The sequence below is a fragment of the Ochotona curzoniae genome, unplaced genomic scaffold (assembly GCF_017591425.1).
Source record: "Ochotona curzoniae isolate NIBS_2020 unplaced genomic scaffold, NIBS_Ocur_1.0 scaffold_2453, whole genome shotgun sequence".
Classification (NCBI taxonomy): domain Eukaryota; kingdom Metazoa; phylum Chordata; class Mammalia; order Lagomorpha; family Ochotonidae; genus Ochotona; species Ochotona curzoniae.
In genome coordinates this window covers 16,895,384-16,911,415 of record NW_024467094.1, presented here as the reverse complement: position 1 = coordinate 16,911,415, position 16,032 = coordinate 16,895,384, and the positions used below count along the sequence as shown (strand labels likewise).

Here is a 16,032-nt window from a genome sequence, read left to right as displayed (position 1 = left end):
CCCAGAGCAGCCCAGCCCCTGCTGGAGCAGAGCGTGCCTTGCTTTTCATCTGTGGCTGAAATTAGATGTAGTCCCATGGAGGACCTGCACACCACCCACCCTAACAAGGGTAGCTGCCTCTCTGTGACAAATAGGCACTTCAGTGCCACTTTCTTCAGCTCAGCCAGGGAAGATATGCGGGCATGCCAGATACTGGTGGTCCTTTTACACCTTTCAAGAATAATATTTGAGCTCTGTTTCTGAGCCTCAGTACACATCTGACAAATGGAGTGACAACATAAGTGAGCTCAGTTGCCACCTGGAAGCCTGAGTACACCTGCCGTAGAACAAGTGGTCAGGTGGGGCTTTGCAACACAGGCACAGCCACAGGCCAGGCCTGCCAGTCTCCTTCTGCTTAGAGGGCAAGTAGGGCTGTCCACCTGCCCAGCTGCTCAGCCCTTTTCCGTGTTTTCCAAGAGGTAATAGCACTTCTGAGTCTGGAATTTGCATTTCACAGCTAGCCAGCCCGTGATGGGAAACGTGATCCTCAGTCACGCCTTATCAAGGATGAGATGTCAGGGTCATGTAGAGCTCAGACAGGGCACAGGAGGGAAGGGAGTTGCTGGAGCCTGCAGTGGGGCAGATGTGAGTCACTGGAGGAGCAGAGAAGGACAGAGGTGGCAGTGATGGATGTGGGGGTGGGAGGTGGGCTGGGAAGAAGTAATTCATTTTTTATATGGTTTGGAAGAGGTCGCAACAGATCAGAAGCTTTGTTGGGACCAAGCCAGGAGTGAGGGATTGGGTTCCACGGACTGAGAATGGAGTGAGAGGCATCCCCTGCTCTTTGAAGAACACCCGCCAGGTATATGTGTATGGTGTCTCAACCTTCGAGGAAAGAAAATATGCACCCAGAGGAAGCAGAACGTGAGGACTACACCGAGGCCATGCAGTTAGTTAAGACTTACCTGTGTCAATGGCTTGCCTCAGTGCTGTGGTGAAGAGGTGTAGGGCGAGCAGTCAGGTGGCCTACGACTCCAGCTTCCACATGCATCACAGCTGCACATGTGTTGGCCTCCCGCCTGGCCTGCCACAAGACCTGCTGTTGTGTGTGTTTCTGGCTTGGTGCAGACGGTGATGATGGTATTGCCCCAAGACACTGGTGTCCCTGACATGGATGCCAAGCCCAAGATTAATTGCAGTCCCATGAGAGGACAAGGGCAGCTGCCACTGTGTGGCAATTAAGCACTTGAGCACCACTTTTTAATTGCCTAGTCCTTCTTCATTTCAGCCAGGGCAGAGATGGTCTTCCTCTGCAATCCAACAATGGACATCTTTTCAACAATTACCAAAAAGAGAAAAAAGCGTGAATCTAATTTCCTCAATTTGGGAGGATTTTTGTCTTGCTTATCTCATCAAGGTATCTGCTATCTCCCGTCAAAGCTAGAATTTAGAAACATAATGATCACTTTGCCAGGCAATTATCCCTGATGCTCATGTTAACTCAACACACCAGTATTTCATGATGTGCTGCAAGGAGCAGTCAGAACCTCTCGTTGTTTTGCTTCCTAGAGATATTTAAAGCATTGGTACTGCTTCACTTGAGACTCCAAGTGTAAGAGATGTTCCCAGAGGAGCAGAATCAAGGAGCAGAGCTGGGCTCCTCGAACCCATGGCAGACACTAGCTCAGCAGCTTTTCTGACATTCCTGCATTTTTGCAAGATTTAGGCCAACATTTTGCTTTTGAAGATCTCAAGCTGGATAATTTGTAGACTAGGCTGTAGCCTAGAGCCTTTCTTGGCAGACCTTAGAAGTTAACAGCAAAAAGAATTATTAGAACTCTCCTAAAAACAACCAGCTAGACTGATGGAGAGAATTAAAAGCAAGGTCCACGTACAGGTGTCTGAATGTTCAAATGTGTTTGCAACAAGCTGATTGTTATGGGTACAACTGCATCCCTTCTCCCCATTCATATGGAGAAACTCCAGGTTCTAATTCCTTACAACAGGCCCTTTTTGGGAAAAGGTCTCAATCAGGCAAGTGAAGATGTCACACAAGAATAGGTTGGGCTCCAAGTCCAGCATGACTGTCTTTGTAGAAAGGGGAGATTGGGGCACAATCACATACACAAGGAGTACATGTGGAACTGTGCTGTGACCAGCTGAGGGCCTGTCAGAGTCTAGCAACAGACACACCTCCGAAGCCTGCAGGGGGAGCACAGCCTTGTGGGCACCTTGACCTTCACGTCCAAGCCATAAGGTGATGTATTCCTGGTGTGTAAGCCTCTCCATGTGGCAGGGACTTGCTCCTGCAGCCGAGCAAACTCATACACTGACTTTCCTCTCTGGCAGGGTTGGAAGCATTGGCAGCCTTACAGTGCTGCAACTTGCTCACGGGGTCTACTCCATTCATTGTTAAAATGGGGATTCTACCACACACAGTGCTGGGAGGACTGTTCTCCTATCAGCAGAGAATACTCTAGGCAGGCAGGAGAGTCTGCAAGCCGGCTGTTATTGAAAATCTTCAGGGTATTTCTTATTTTATTTTTTTTAATATCCCAAGCAAGGCATACTTAGCACCTAATTCCACTTCTTGATTAAACATTAAAGGTTTGCACCAGCCCAGCAGATCGTGGAGTTATCTGTTAACTTGTAATCATACTAAATTCATAAATCTAATTTTGTTCTGGCATGAAGCCAGAAGCAAATGAAAGACATTAACTTTTTTAAACTATTAGGACAGAAAATGAAAATTATTCTGATGTTGTTGCTCTAATTGATTGGTTTAACGTGAGTTCTAGAGGTCACATGTACACTCTTGAATGTGGGGAGAATAGAAAATGGAAAAATGAAGTTCATCACCTTATAGCAACTTGCTTATAAAAATTCGATCATGAAAGACATTGCTGAAGTAATCGCTTGTCAAACTGGCATCTGACTTATGGAAACATGGAATCCTACAAGTACCGCCTTGTACAGGCTCCGGCTTTTACAGATGAGAAGGTGAAGGTCAGAAAGTTAATGCAGTTCAAAAATCACAGAGGCTCCCCTGTGTTCCAGCACTAGGGATAGCAGTGCGGGTTCTGGTCCCTGCCTGCAAGAATCCCATGGCAGAAGAGAGGATTGGACTGCTGTGATAAAGGCAGTGATGGGCATGTTCACGGATACTAGGAAAGCACCCAGAAGGGCTTGCACCTTTGTGGAGGTGTTCAAGGTTGGTTTCTGGAGGGCACACATGGCCATTGAATTAGCAGAACAACCAGAGCAGACCAGGGGAGGCAAGAGGAAGGCTGAGCATATCTGTAAGTGGGCACAGCTGAGCCACAGCTCAAAGCAGAAACAGAGCAGTCCTCTAGTTCTGTAGAGCCTCACTCACCATCCAGAGAGCTCAGGCATCACTGGAAAGGGACATCCTCTTGGTCCAGAATGGGATCACCCTCAACAGGTAGTTTTCAGACTACTGATAGTGGAGATCCTGTCCACAAGGGGACATTTAGACATGTCAATTAGACATTTAGACATTTAGAAAAAGTGTGGGGTTGCCACAACTTGGAAGGTGGGTTGCTTCTGTCATGTACAGAATGAAGCTCAGGAATGCTGTTAAGCACTCTGCAGCGCTCAGAACAACTCTACAATAAAGACTGATCCAGTCCCAGCGTACACGGGCTGAGACCAAGACTGCCTGTAGCCCATTACTGGAAAAGGAGGAATGGAGTGATCACTGGTTGCTCCTTTGGATAAAAGGATGCTCCTCTGATCTTGTCAGCTTTCCCAAAGGAGTGCATGACAACAGTCAAGAGGGACAGATAGAAATAGAAATGGGAACAAAATGGGTTCTACTAGGAAAGGGGAAGAAGGAACTTGGAAGGAGGGCAGGTACACACTGTGGACAGGAACAGCAGAGGACTCAGTCTGACCTAAGAAAGCCCCAGGAGGACAGACTAATCAGTTGCCTTGTTCCTGATACACAGAGGGCAGGGGCCAATCCAATACGGGGTGGAGGGAGAACCTGAAGCTTATATAGCTTGGGGCATCTTTTTTAAAAGGTACAAAATTAGATACAGTGTTATGTTTAGAAGGCAAATACATCTAAACAGACTGCACATTTACAATGGACTAACAAGCACACAGATGGAAAGGGCTGTGCCGAGGTGGGGCCAAGAGCACTGGCTTCATTGGCTGGCTGAGCAGGCAGCATGGCTGGGGGTGAATGAGGCCTGTGGGGAAGTGATGAGACTCCGGCTTGGTTCCCAGCAGGAGATCCAATCACGACACTGCAGAGATCCTGCCTACGCAGTATTGCCCTCATTCCTCATCAAGACGAGACCCAAGTCCTCTGTAAATTTCCCTCAGTGGAGGCAGACATGGGCCCCCCTCAGACGCTGTATCCCTTTAACATAGGCAACTGGAGGATCAGTGAGAAGTACAGCCACTTCTGAGGGACCCACCACTCATGCCCTCCTGGCGCCTCTGTGGGCATCAAGAAAGTTATCTCTTTGGACCACTCCAAAGAGAGCTGGGGGAGCGGATGCCAGTGGTGAAGACTCTGGCACACTCTCTCTTCTCATGCAGATGAAGACGAGAGGTGCACTGGCTGCTTCCTCACAAGGACGTGCCCCTCCAAGTACTAAGCCATCCCAAGCCCAGTATCTCACAGGAATATATTCTTCCTTTATTTCTTTAGCTGAAACATGGGAGCATAAATAATAATATCAACCTCACAAGTCTATTGCAGCATCATCGCCAGGTTCCTTCCTGCCTCCTGTGAGGTCCTCTTGCCTCTCCCTTTCGGCTCTTCCTTTCTCTCCATGTGTAACAGAACTCCTTCAGTGATGGTCTTCTTCCTGCTCCTCAGATACAGCAAATCCTGTCTGACCCGCAGGCCTTTGCACTTGCTGTTCCCACAGATTGAAGGGTTGACTCTGTCCTTTACCTGGCTTGCTCTTGATCTCATGGCTCATCCTCTGAGGATCTCGCAGGATCCCTTCCTGAGTCTCTCCGGCTTTGATTGGTTCCCTCTGCCTGCTCTGCGTCCCCATTGTGCTCCATCCTACTATCTCCCTGCCTGGTTTTACTTTTATCCCCTGTTACTCGTCATCAGGCTCTCCAGCTAGAAAGTTCTCTCTATTGCGTGTAGTACTGTGACTTTATTCTCTGCTGCATCCAGAGACCACAGCATCTGGTCCAAGGTAAACACTCAAGGAATCTGTGCTGAATGAATAAATATGTTATTTAATGAATAGAAGAATGAGACAATGCAGGCCAAAGTCTTTGTGATACCAAAGGCAGCCCTTCTCCTTTACTCTTCCCAGGGGACTTGCCTCTTCTGTATGAGCACCTGTTGGAAAGGACAGCCCCAGGGGAAGATGGGGCAGGAGAGGGAGGGTATATGCTAATAATGTGAGAGCTCTAACCTGTGTAAAGCGACTTGCTAGGCCTCCCACACGTAGGAGGCGTTCCCAGCTCATGTGTGCTGTGTCTGCACTCCCTTGTCAAGATATTTCTGGGAAGACCAATTGCCTAGCTACCACTCGGCAGAGGAAACATTCGTCTGATCCCTGAATGTGCATTCTTGCTGAAACATGGACACCCTGAGCCCAGAGCCAGCGTGGAGGTAGACAGGGAGCATGGCGCAGAGGAGTGACCCCTCTGCCTCTGCCTGACTGTGGGCAGGTCTCATTACCAAGCCTCTCAGGTGCTCGAGCTCCCCATCTGCTTGAAGGAGAGATTCTCATCTACTCCAGTGATCTCCCAAGCTGGTAATACGTCACCAGGGCATTTTAGGGGGATACCTACTGACCCACACCCCTTTCCTGTTGGGTTGCTTTTCATTTGTTGCCAACTCCTTACCCATCGTGGACCAGGCACTGTGAATAGAATCACAGCCCTGCACTCAGCTGGAGCATGCTGACCCTCTTGTATGCCTGATACAGAGCTTTCCCGACAGGGCCAAGTCCCTCCTCTTGCCTCCAGGGCACACATCCTCTGGAACATTTCCTTGTCGGAAATGGACTTCATTTTGTAAAGGAGAAGTGGATGGGCTTGTGGGAATGTGGTGTACTATCCAGACATGGACTGAGTGGCAAGAATAGTAAAGTTCCCTGGCCCCCTATGCCCTTCGCTACAATGTGTGCCTCTGCATATGTGTGTGTGCATGTAAAGGCAAAACCAGGAACTGTGGTTCATAATTTGGAGATCTCAATAAGCCTCTCTCAATCCCCAGGGAACAAATATAAATCCCAGTAAGCAGCAGTAGGATTCCCTGAAGCTCACTTAGTACCCTAGTGCAGAATTGAAGAAGCTTAGGGTTTTTAAAGGAATTCTGAACTCCAGCTGAGCTCATGGGTCTTTTGATACAAATTCAGGTGTGGCTGACTGTAAGACCCACTCTGGATCAAGGGTAGGAATATCCCTCAGGAGCTCCAGGTGCCAGAGTATACAGGGCATCCCAGCACCTCTACTTGCCACTATTCATGGCGGCTCACACCAAACCTGTGCCCACAGCAGCCTGTGGAAGCAATACAGGAGCGAGGAGAGGAACATGGACAACATAAAGAGCATTAAGACAGAAGGGGAGGACTAAAGGGTTAAAGGAAGATTGACTATTTCAAAGTAGCCAAGAGAGAGGATTTTGAATGTTTGCAATACAAACAAATGATGAGTGTCTGAGATGTCTCAGTTACCTGGATGTGGTCATTATACATTGTAGACAACAATTGAGATGTCACACTGTCCCATAACTATGCGGATTAACGGTGTGTCAAATAAAAACAAGATATATATTAAACAGTGTTAAAGGGAAATAATCGTGATGACAGCATCAGTTGGTACTGAGTTTGAACTTGTGTCTATGGTGCTGTTCTCAGTACTCTGAGACTTAAGTTTCGTTAATGGTCGCAACTGCAGCACAAGGCGAATGCTTAATTTGTGCTACGACAGAGCTCAAACGCTGCAGAAAGTTTGTTTGCCTTTATCTGATTTGGTTGCTCCCAAATCCCTGAGTGTTTTTCACGGGTGATATTGTCATTTCCACTTGAGCATAATGAAACTGAGGCCCAGAAAGAAGGGAGTCACCCAGGGCCATGCAGTTCCCAGACCCTCCTCTCCTAGAGCTGGCCTTGCTTCTGCGCTCTTTCTGCTGCATCACAGTAGGCCAGAAGAGGGCAGAAGAGAGCAACATTGCTCTGGCAGACCTGCCCGGGCCAGCCTGGCCTTGTGACTGTCACAGGGAGCAAAAATGCAACTGTTTTCCCATTTAAAAACAAAACAAACTTATTTCTTAACTGACAGGCTGTTCAAGCTTGGACAAGTCATTCATCTCTCTAAATTTAGTTCTTATATCTACACAGTGAATAAAATAGTATTTGCCCCGTAGGGATCCAAGATGTAAATGACACATATTTATAAAGTATTTAGCAGTCTGGCACAAAACAGGAAAAGCACATTTCGCTATTATTAACATCATTCTGCACTGAATCACATAATATTTCATTCTTTCCTCCATGTAATGTCTGATAGGAAAAATTCCTTACCCCAGATTCAGGACAGGGGGATGAGACAGAGTGAGGTACAAAGATAAGTTAGGTATGTTCTCTGAGTAGGGTGGAGGTAGTGCAAGACCCTGCCACACACCATGGGGAGGAGGATGGGACTTCCCTGGGTGGGAGGCTTAGAACACAGAGACTTCACAGAAGCTTCTTAGAAACGCGGTGACCAGGCCTCTGCCCAGACCCGGAGGATTCCCAGCCGCAAAGACAGAGCTTGCTCTTCTGCATCTTCACCAGGCTCCACAGACAGTCCTGATCAAGAGCTAGGTTCAAGGACCCACTTATCTGCACCTTAAAATGGGTGTAGGGTGTGTCCCCCTGAAAGTGAGGGAGTTGCTGTGGGTACTAGGAATGTTGCTTTAAAATGAAGGTGTTTCTGGGTGCATGTCTCCCCCCCTGTGATGTGTGGTGCTGGGGCCTTCCACTGGACGTCATCCCTCTTCTTTCAACCCTGCTATGATTTTGCTATGATTTTTATGCAAAATCCTACCTCCTTCCTTCACCCTCCTCTGCATCTTCTCGAGACACATCCTGCTGGGCTGTGTGCAGCTGCCACCTTCTCCTTGAGACCATCTTTGAAATTTGCAAAATCCAGTGGCTGCTCTGACTGCTTATGTTTAGTCTCCTGTGCCAGACTTCACACTGTTTTCACTGTTGCGCTGTCAGCCAGCACTCACTGGGAAGAGAGCTTCCCAGGGCTCAGACCTTCTGCAGCAAGCACTGCAAACTCTGCTGCATTGGCCCTTCACACATCTGTGCTGCGGGCCTTTTGTCACCACCATCCTGTTGATGAAGCCACAGAGACCCAGGGTGGATAAATGGCCAGCTTGTGGAGACTCCTGTGTGTTCCAGTGGCCTCATCTTGGTGCTAGATTGGAGATCTAGCATGCTCCTTCTGCTTGCTGCCTATTGCATTTCCGCAAGGGAAACTTGGCAACATAGATGGAAGGATGCAGCATCTCCCAGGAAGATCACAGCAGGAGCTGGAGAGTAAAATCTGTCTCTTAGGATATTCATCAACTGGAAGAACCATAAATGAAAAATTAAGGCCAACTCCACCCTAAGCTAAAGCAACAAACGGAGTGTACCCATCTTCACTGCTGCAGGCTAGGAAAAAAATACTCCCACCAAAGGCATGTGGTTCAGACCCAAGCCTTACAAAGAATCAAGGGATGTGTCAGTGATGCACTTTTTAAAATGAAGACTTAAAACTGAGAGTAGGAAACAAAAGCAGAGCCACATCACAACTGAAATCCAATTACTGACTTTTGTGTATGGTAGGAAAGATGGACGGTAGAAGGCTCAGTGTGAAGAGCCCTTGAACAAGGCCCATGGAAGTGCTGATGAGTGCTACTTTCCTCGCTGCACAGCCGCTTTTTGATTCAGGAAGTTGTTCTATGGGAAAAGCTGTCTGTCTGTAATTGTCCCAGTGGCAGGCGGTGTTAATGGAGTGTGTGTGGGACTGGCCTTTGGGGACAAGGTATTTGAAAAATGACTGCTAAGGGTTAAGAACCAGGAGGCTTATTTTTCATTTGGGCAGGAACGAATCCTAGCTACTCCTTTTTATTCTGGGGAATATTTTTCATGGCTTTCAACCCCCAAATGAATAGGAAGGGGGAGAAAAAGTGAATTGAAGTAGTTCCAATTTACAACAAAAGTACAGTTTCAATTGATTTAAAAAGGAGAGTAACACAGGTAATGATTACAAAAGAACGGTTGGAATTAGTCAATAAATACGGTTCAAGGTCCCAGGCCTGACTTGTGCTTCGTTAGCTTTAAGGAATGAGAATAAAGAGATAGGTGGTTCCATTTGTCAGACTTCCAATAAAAGCATGAAGAAATGTGTCCTGCAGCTCAAGACCTGGAGCCAGTCCCTGGAGGATGTAAGATCTGCTCTGGAATTGATCCCTGATGCATGGTGTGACCCACTGAGATGTGGGATGAATTGGAGCTTTCCCAGGAGTTCAGGTTGCTCCCAGTTGAATGTATCACTGGCTGAGAACCGTGGCAGCAGGGCACCAAGTAACCCCTCTTTCAGCCCTCTTCCTTCTCTTCCTCGTGTTCTGTTCTATTCTGGGTGTCAGTCATAGAAAAAGAATTTATTTAATTCTGAGTCTGGAGTTGGATAGTTCATCATCCACTAGGAGCATGACCCTGGGTATGGGACAGCTGGGAACAGTGTTTGGAACTATTGCCAGTGCACCACAGGCACTCAACTGTTGCTAATCTTTATTATTGTTTTTTTTAAGATTTATTTGTTTATTTATTTATTGGAAAGGCAGATATACAGAGAGGAGAGACAGAGAGGAAGATCTTCTGTCCAATGGTTCACTCCCCAAGCGGCCGCAACAGCTGGAGCTGAGCCAATCTCAAGCCAGGAGCTCCTCCAGGTCTCCCACATGGGTGCAGGGTCCCAAAGTCTAGGGCCGTCCTCGACTGCATACCCAGGCCACAGGCAGGGAGTTGGATCGGAAGCAGGGCCACCAGGATTAGAACCGGCGCCCATATGGGATCCCGGGCGTGCTACGCTATCACACCGGGCCTGCTAGTCTTTATTATTATAGCAATCACTTTTCTGATTGTACCAGTTGGAGGAGAAATGTTTTGCTAAGAGAGAGAGAGAAAGAGAGAATGAATGTTGGCTGGAAGAGGAGGCATGAGCACAGCATGCACTGTGAGATGCAGAGAGAAGTCAGGGAAGGCTTGGAATGTGAGCAAATGTGACATCCACTTGAAGCAGTGTGTTTAGAGTTCATGTTCTAAAGAGCAGGTTATACCCACACAGTCATGGATGAAGGAACTGCAAATTAGAGGCAAGGTAGGGGAAGTCTAAACTCCTCCCTCCCCAATACAGCTTGTTTTCTAGGCTCATTTCCTTCTCTGAAAAATAGAGAGGGCAGTGAGCAGGTGAGTGACAAGGGGAAATGTCCAAAGAAGGTTTTCCATTGACATTTCAAGAGTCTCAGTTATTCTACTGTAACACTTACTCTGTTTGTGTTCTACTCTGTAATATAATTTTAAGCACAAAAGTTAAAATGGTGGAACTCTAGGGAGATGCTGTCTTTGTACCTGGAGCAGAGCTTTCTTCTACCAACTCCTGGAAACCATACAGTTAATAAAAAAAAAAAAAAATTCCATAGTCGTAATGGATGGCCAAACAGGAAAGGAGGGAAAGAGATGTGGTTAAAAGAACATTTCAGAAAGATAAATTTAATGACAGAAGGGGAGCAAGGTAGGGACTGGAATTCTATTGCAAAAACAGCTGGAGTGGGCCATTGCTTAAAGAAAGTAGGGAACAGGAGTGGAGTTCAGAATGGGGTCACCTACCGCAGTGTTCCAGGAGCTGTCTTTAGCATAGCCACTCTCTTTTCTCATTTAAAAAATGATTTCTTGTTTTAAAGTTCTTGATCCTGAAGATTCAGCATTATTATTTAATGCACCTAACTTGAGCCTAAAGCCTGTTTTTTCTCTGTGTTCATAACACCTTAGCAAGTCCTGACCAGCACTGGTTGGGGGATATTCAGTGACGGCCATTTTAGGGAGGAGTAGAGGTAACTGGGTGATTCACAATCCCAGAGAGTTCCCTAGGCAGTCTTGAATATTTGTGGAGAGCCCTTTGGTTTTCAGTACATACTGAATATGCTAATAAGCTCCTTGCCCATGACTACTGCTTTCTGCTTTGGTCAAGTTCCTGCTCTTTGTTCTGTTCCAGGGTGGGGCATCCTGGTTTCAATATCCAATTCATATTTCTGCAGCACTCAATATTTTGTAGTCAGTCCTCCTCCCCAAGGATCTAACTCTGTCCCCAGCCCCTGCACAGTCTAAGGAGGAAGCTCCCTCCAGCTCAGCCCTGCTCTGCATCTCTCAAACCCTTTCTCAAATGGTACATTTCTGTCTTCTCTTTAATATTTTTATTTAAGCCCCTGTGTAGTGTTTGTCTTGTGGATGCCTAATAACTCTGCTTTATCAAAATAGGCAGGAAGGCAAGGAAACAAAAACAAACAGAAAAACAAGACAGGGAACTACTTACAATAATAAAAACCAAGAATGAATCTAAAGCAGAGGCATGCATTTGGTCTAGTAATGAGAACGCCTGTGTCCCACGTAGTGGTACCTGAGTTTGACTGCTGGCTCTGGCTCCTGATTCCAGCTGTTGTGCTTATTGTTAGAGCTTCTATCCTTTACCAATCCACTAATCAGCAAATAAACAAATTATTGTGACTGAATATTTACTGTTTGCAAAAGAGATGTTAGTCTCAGAGGTAAAAGCAAAGTCTGTCCTCTTGGAGCTTATAATCAAGCTGAAACAAAGAAACCACACACACGAATTGATTATATGAGGGAAAAATTGAGCAAATGAAGATGATGCTGTCAGTTATGGAGCATCCATTGGATATCCACACCATGCTGGGTACCAGGGATATGAAAAATAAGGCTAGAAGCTCACATTGGTGAGGAAAACTCAAAAAAGAAACAGTCCTCAGAATGCACAGAGAAAGGATCCTCACCAACTCTAGGAGAGGTTTTGTTGAGGTGGACAAGCTCAGACAGTCTCCAGAAAGAGATATAGAGGTCAGCTGGGGGAATAAAGGTCACTGAGTTGGCAGAAGACTGAAGATGGAGTGGAAAGGATGTGCAAGCAGAAGGAAGCATTGCTTTAAGGACCAATCAGGCATGAACATTGATGATGTGATGTGGAAACTGAAAGTCGTTCAGTATGGAGTGAGGTGAGAGAGAGGACCAGAGGTGCTGGGTTGGGGAGCTTTCATGATACCTGATTCAACATGGGATGAGTTCACTGTCAGGGGCTGTGGTTGAGAAGTCTTCATGTCTTCATACAAGGTGGGGGCGGGGCGGCTACTGGAAAGGTTTTCCATTTAGGAAGCTCAGTACTTCTCAGCTGAAGGTGCTGTCAGAGGTGTGTTTGCTAGACTAATGGACTGGACAAGAGCAGATGATGAGCTGTGGGTTGTAGGAGGGGTTCAGTAGCTACCAACCTGTGATAACTGACTGAAGTGTGCCCTTCAGGAGCTGGTTGTCTTTGAAGGTGAGCAAAGCAAGAAGACATGACTGGGCAAAGAGGACTATATTACCAAGTCAATCACTCTTCTGGATGACTCAAGTTTTCTTGTGTGATTGTCGTGAACAACCCATCCACTCACATATTATCTCTTTGGTCCATAGAGTGAAACTCAGATTCAGAAATATCAAATAGTTTTCCCAATGTCTCTTGGGTAGTAGCTGGATTTGTGACAAGTTCTGCCTGAATGATCTCCCTTCTCATCTCCTTTCAAAGTCTTTGAATATTTAATTTTTCCTCCTCCATTCCTTGTGTAATTACATAGATAAACATTCATTCACCAGAGTTTCTGCTGCTGAGATCACTAAACTTGTCTGGAAAATTTACCAGGATAAACACTTAGGATATGGAGTGTGAAAAACAGAATCTGAGCACACACTCAAGCAGCAAAGATGGTCTTTTAACTGCAGTGTCTGAGTCAAGGCTGTTGGTAGCTGTGTTGATATTGCGTTTGAACCATGGTTTTCCTTAAAAAATTGTTGGTTAATGGTTAATGGTATCTCTTACAGCCTCAAGTAGAAAGATCTGCCTTGAAGAATCCCAAGATGGATATAGCATTCACACACGATGGGCCACTTGCTCTGTGCCAAGTGATGAGAACAATTATTCTTCGGTGCTTTGTGGCTCTATAACACTATGCTATTGCCTGCTGAATTTTCTTTTTAATGTTTCTTGGGCCCGGTGCAGTGGCCTAGCGGCTAAAGACCTCGCCTTGAAAAAGCCAGGATCACATGTGGGCACCGGTTCTAATCCCAGCAGCTCCACTTGCCATCCAGCTCCCTCCTTGTGACCTGGGAAAGCAGTGGAGGATGGCCCAAAGTCTTGGGACCCTGCAACTGCTTGGGAGACCTGGAGAAGGTTCTTGGCTCCTGGCTTCAGACTGTCTCAGATCTGGCTGTTGCAGCCACTTGGGGAATGAATCATTGGATGGAAGATCTTGCTCTCTGTCTCTCCTCCTCTCTGTATATCTGACTTTGTAATGAAAATAAATCAATCTTTAAAAAATTTCTTTATTTTATTGGAAAAGCATATCTACAGAGAAAAGGAGAGGCAGAGAGGAAGATCTTTTATCTACTGGTTCAGTCCCCAAGTGGCCACAATGGCTGGAGCTGAGCCGATCAACAGCCAGGAGCCAGGAACTGCTTCTAGATTTCGATCTCCCACACGGGTTCAGGATCCCAAGTCTTTGGATCGTTCAAAGGAATCTTTTGGGGCTACTGCTCCATGTTGAGGGTGGCTCAAGCATCTTTCTAACTGGGCACATGTGAACTGAACCTGTCACACTATGTCTGCTAGTTGGAGCAGTGAGGAGACCTTCTCTGCTGTGTAGGCTTTCTCTTATCCTCCCGCTGCTGTTTATGGTCCGTAAGTGACTCTCAGATGCCTGACAATGGCTGAGGTGAAGGTCCTCATGTCAATGTGTACATGATATAGGAATAAGGCTCGTTTTCATAGTTTTAGGTCAAAATATATGTCAGTGGAAGTTCTGATTTCATCTTCTCTATGCTCAATGGAACATCTTGTATTTCCTACTTTGAAAGCATCCAAGCTGCCAAAGGGAAGGGCAGGGTCATACAGCAAGTGTTTAAATATGAACTGTAAAGTGTGCAGAGTATAAACCCAGTGTGGAGAGAGAGAGTGAGTGAGTGAGTGAGTTGAGGAAGCTTTGACCTTGTCTAAATGATTGAGGGCCTCATCCCTGAGTAAACCAATTGAGCCAAACTCCTAGAACAATCTATGTCTTAGAAAAATGTTTGGGGAAGAGGCTTCTGGATGCAGGAAGTGGCACATGTGCACGGGTCCTGAGGTTGGAGGAGACAGTTCCACAAGGCATCTACAAAGAGGCTGGTATGGCTGGCACCCGGGGAGTGAGAATCTTAGGAGCATGAGATACACTGCAACACTCGCAGACACTTGGGACTCTTGCAACCCAGATTTTATAAGAATTGCTGAGGAAATATCCATAAGGAAAGGAGGTTGAATGGTCAGGGAAAAACAGCAGTGAGAATACAGAACTTACTCAGCCTCTGTATGAGGACATATTTTGGGCTGCTGGAAGCAGGTAAGGCTTGAAGGACTCTGAGGGCTTCCCTGAGTACATTGGGATTCAGTCAGGAGCATCCAGGGGAACGTGAGATTAATAATGAGAGAGGGCAATGAAATGTGCAGGGCAGGACAGAATCTATTTACAGCAGTCGTGGCTGCAGACAGATCCCAAACCCTCCATCCACTGGCAGGACTTCCCTTTGTTTTCACATTGCAGTCTGTATTCCCACATTCTCACTGCAGTGTTAAATTATCAATTAGTTCTCCTAACACGTTGTACTTGCATATAGCCCAACTTAGCTCTGCATGAACCTCAAGGCACAGAGAATATTTTCCAAATGAAATCTAGATTGTCTTCTAACCTGCATTTAATTAATGTCACCTTACACTTAGGCCCTGAAGAGAAGATTCTATAAACATACTTTAGCACACAAGTACTTCCTGCAAAGGTTGAAGGGAGGCAAGAAAATGATGAGGGCATTAGTCTCAGTTACAGTCAGTGAGCACAACTCACTTCTTCACGCTGGATAAATACCCTGGGATCCGCTGGAAGCCATCGCAAAGCTCATCCTGAGAAACTAATATTTACTCTGAGAAATATTTGTGTTCTTGGGAGGCAGGATTGTATAGGCAAAAGAGCAAGGATTTTGCAATCAGAAAAACCAAGGACTAGATCTTGGATCTCTCAATTATCAGCTCTGTGAACTTGGAAAGATCGGGCAAGCTCTCAAAGCCTCAATTTCCTCATTTTCAAAATGGAAAAGAACCTTTACCATGCAGGGTTATTATGGTTATTAAACGAAGTAGTGAGGAGAAGGACTGGTGGCTCTGGGCCACTACAGGCTTTCCAACTGTGTGTGTGCGTGTGGGTGTTACGTGACATCACCTAATGAGAACGAACAGAAGCTCTGACGAATGTCTTCTCCACTTCACATCTCACTATGAGCGCAGGAGAAATCTTAGCTCTTTCAAAAATGTTCAGCTTTCTGGAGCTGCCAACTCTTACTTTCATGCCTGTTTGCTGGGTGTGGCCTTCGACAAGTCACTTCAGTGTCTCTTATTGAATTGTATGTATTCTTAGAAGCATACTTATGATCCTGGAAGAAAAGAGAGAGGGAGGAGGAAAAGTGAACAGAAAGGAGGGAAAAACAGATAACAGCACAATAATACTAAGTATCGGAAGCCCCACTTTAAATTCACAACACATGCATTCATTTAGTCCTCACAGAAATCCGATAAGATAGGAACTGCTTCATCCCCACTGTACAGATGAGAAAACTGAGCCTCTGTGACACACTCTGTGTAAAACAAATAGCTTGACTTGCCTGAGCCTCGGTCTGCTCACCCTTAAGATGAAGTTAATAATAATGTTCACCATGCTGT

The 16,032-nt window shown here is 46.1% G+C and overlaps 1 protein-coding gene across 1 annotated transcript in view; it reads left to right on the top strand.

The window, feature by feature from the left end:
• ASIC2 (acid sensing ion channel subunit 2) overlaps positions 1–16,032 on the top strand; it is an 894,111-nt gene that overhangs the window by 370,114 nt on the left and 507,965 nt on the right. The gene's annotated exons all lie outside the window — the stretch shown is intronic.